Source organism: Oncorhynchus mykiss, chromosome 29, assembly GCF_057628025.1.
Source record: "Oncorhynchus mykiss isolate SJ-2025 chromosome 29, ASM5762802v1, whole genome shotgun sequence".
In the NCBI taxonomy this organism is placed as follows: domain Eukaryota; kingdom Metazoa; phylum Chordata; class Actinopteri; order Salmoniformes; family Salmonidae; genus Oncorhynchus; species Oncorhynchus mykiss.
Window position 1 is genome coordinate 6,715,647 of NC_143050.1, and position 3,067 is coordinate 6,718,713.

The 3,067-nt window shown below is 41.9% G+C and overlaps 1 pseudogene; it reads right to left on the reverse strand.

The window, feature by feature from the left end:
- Positions 1-219: 219 nt before the first annotated feature.
- LOC149970328 (uncharacterized) lies at positions 220-2,429 on the reverse strand (annotated as a pseudogene).
- Positions 2,430-3,067: the final 638 nt, after the last annotated feature.

Here is a 3,067-nt window from a genome sequence, read left to right on the forward strand (position 1 = left end):
CTTCTCCACCTTCATGTGGAGAAAAATTCCTCATTCGGGTTAAGGAAAGGAGAGTATGGGGGTAAGTACAGGGTGGTAAATTGTGGATGGGCCTGAAACTATGCTTGCACCATTTGAGCATGGTGGAACCTGGCATTGTCCCACATGATGACATAGGTCCCACCATCAGCTCTACAGACCTGATTTAGCTCATCAAGGAAGGTTACAAGGAGAGCTGCATTATGTGATCCAATACGAGGGCTGCGTCCAACCACACCATCTTCCGATATAGCCGCACACAATGTTGGCCCCATGTTGTCCAGGTACTTGGATGGTTACCCGCTGGCCAATGAAATTCCGACCTCTCATCCTTGTCTTGGCCAGGTTGAACCCTGCCTCATCCAAAAAATAGGAATGTGTGATGGTTTTCATCAGTATCCAGCTCCATCACCTTCTAAAAATACATTTTGGAAAGAGAATTACAATGATGTAGAATTATTGGGGGAATTTTTCATAAAAAGTCATCTTGAAACTGAACATACCTGAACAGCCAGTCCTCAGTTGCTTCACTCCGTCTGCATTTTCTTTCAAAAAGCAAAGGGTATATATGTTTTAGAGACACCTGGTGCCCTTTCAGCATGCGTGCAATAGTCGACAAACTGATGGCTTCCACATGGTTGAACATGTCGTTATTGTCCAAGATGTGCTGCCGAATTTCTGTAAGGCGGATATCATTTCCGGCCCGAACCAAATTGACACTTGAAATTACTATTGGTCTTTAATATTACCTTCTAGATGCCTTAATAACAATGGCTTCCAAACTGGCAGTGACTCCGTTGATAAAACTCACCAGACATCGCAAATACTAGTGATGATACGTTTGACACCAGAACTCACGAGACAGCCCGCTCTTGTTGGTCAGTCAGACTTTTGCCTGTGCCCTCCCCTATTTGGCCTAGTCTCAATTCTGCAGGGAAAATTACAGTAAGAAAACAATTAGTCACATCACCTACTCTGTGGTACACATTGGCACGCAGTCATTTGAGAATTGAGAGTAGCCTAATGTTTAGTGCACGCTGAAGACTTACCGGTTCTCATTGCGGAAAGTTGTGATGATTAACCTCTTTATCCTACCCCCTCCTTTTTCGAACATTCTGTTAAAAATCACGCAACTTTTCAGCGTCCTGCTACTCATGCCAGGAATATAGTATATGCATATGATTAGTATGTGTGGATAGAAAACACTCTGAAGTTTCTAAAACTGGTTAAATCACGGCTGTGACTATAACAGAGCGTGTGTTTCATCGAAAAGCGCAAGAAAAACTGGTCACTGAAATCTGAAAAAAGTATCCATGCGCCACTTTCATGGATTATTTAAAGGAAACCAAATTTAATATGGAGACGGATGCAATTCCTACAGCTTCCACACGAGGGAAAAACGTCATTTTCATTGACAAAAATCCATTGAGACATTATCAATAGAGCCGTGATTCCATCCAGCCTACCTCAATCGATTTTGGAAGATTGAAAAATGGACACTGTTTTCTTTTGTAGCTGCTATTGAATACAGATCGCCCAGTGATCAATTTGATCGCTTATTAACGTTTACAAATACGTAAAGTTGGGTTATAAAAGTAGGTTGAAGTGTTTTGTCAAAGAATATAGGCAACTTATATAATTTTTAAACATGACATTGCGTGTTGGAAGAGAGCTTTTTTCGTGATGCAGACAGGCTATACAAATGGATATTTTGGGCATTCATGGACGGATTTAATCGGGAAAAAGACCAATTTGTGATGTTTATGGGACATATAGGAGTGCCAACAAAGAATATCATCAAAGGTAATGAATGTTTTATATTTTATTTCTGCGTTTTTGTGTAGCGCCGGCTACGCTAATTATTTTGTTTACGTCGCCTTCAGGCATTTTGGGGTGTTGCATGCTATCAGATAATAGCTTCTCATGCTTTCGCCGAAAAGCATTTTAAAAATCTGACTTGTTGGCTAGATTCACAACGAGTGTAGCTTTAATTCAATACCCTACATGTATATTTTAATGAACGTTTGAGTTTTAACGAGTACATTTAGCATTTAGCGTAACGCATTTGCATTTCCAGGTGCCTACTTGAGACATCTGCAAGAAGTAATAAAAGCCACGGTTGACCTTCTGAGGTTTGGTTGAATCATTGTAGTTGCCTCAGTCATTGTCATGCCATGATTTACGACATGGTCTACAACTATTGCTCAGATTTCATTGGACGCTCTTTGCTGTTGCTGCCGCTGTCTTGGTCCGTGGCCTTGTCCTCTACTACGTTCCCCCACACCGCTCAAACGAGGCCCACGACCACCTCTCAGAAGGGGTGCTCGTCCCCTGCCATTCCTTTGACCACCACGTCTTCCTCCTCCCACTGCTTGACCTCTATTGTGACCTGGATCATCTGCCGGCTCCATGTTATCGCTATGTTGTTGTCGGTCGATACCACTCAGGTCACTATATACTCCTACCTCAATGTGAAATCAATCATCAGTAACGAGCTGGCGGTATTGGAAAAGCAATTAGAAAGGCCTGCAAACATACACTCACCAGCAACTCTATTAGGTACACCTGTTTCTTAATAACGCAAATAGACGGCTCCTTCAAAAAGTGAATCATGTGGCTGCCTGCAACTCAATATATAGAGTATATAGAGTAGAGAGCTTTAGTTGTTGTTCGACCAAAATTAGAACTGGCAAGATGCGTAATCTAAGCATCTTTGATCGTGGTCTGATTGTTTGTGCCACACATGATGATTCCAGCATCTCAGAAACAGCTGCCTTTCTGGGATATTTACGCACTACAGTCTCTAGAGTTTACAGAGAATGGGTGTGATAAACAAAACACATTCAGTGAGCGGAAGTTCTGTGGGCAAAAACATCTTGTTAATGAGAGAGATCAGAGGAGAATGTTGAGACTCATTCAAGCGAACAGAAATGCCACACATGGTGTGCAGAATAGCATCTCTTAACGTACAACACAGTGAATAATTCAGGCTGTTGTGGAGGCAAAAAAAAAGGGTCCTACCCAATACTAGACAGGTGTACCTAATAAA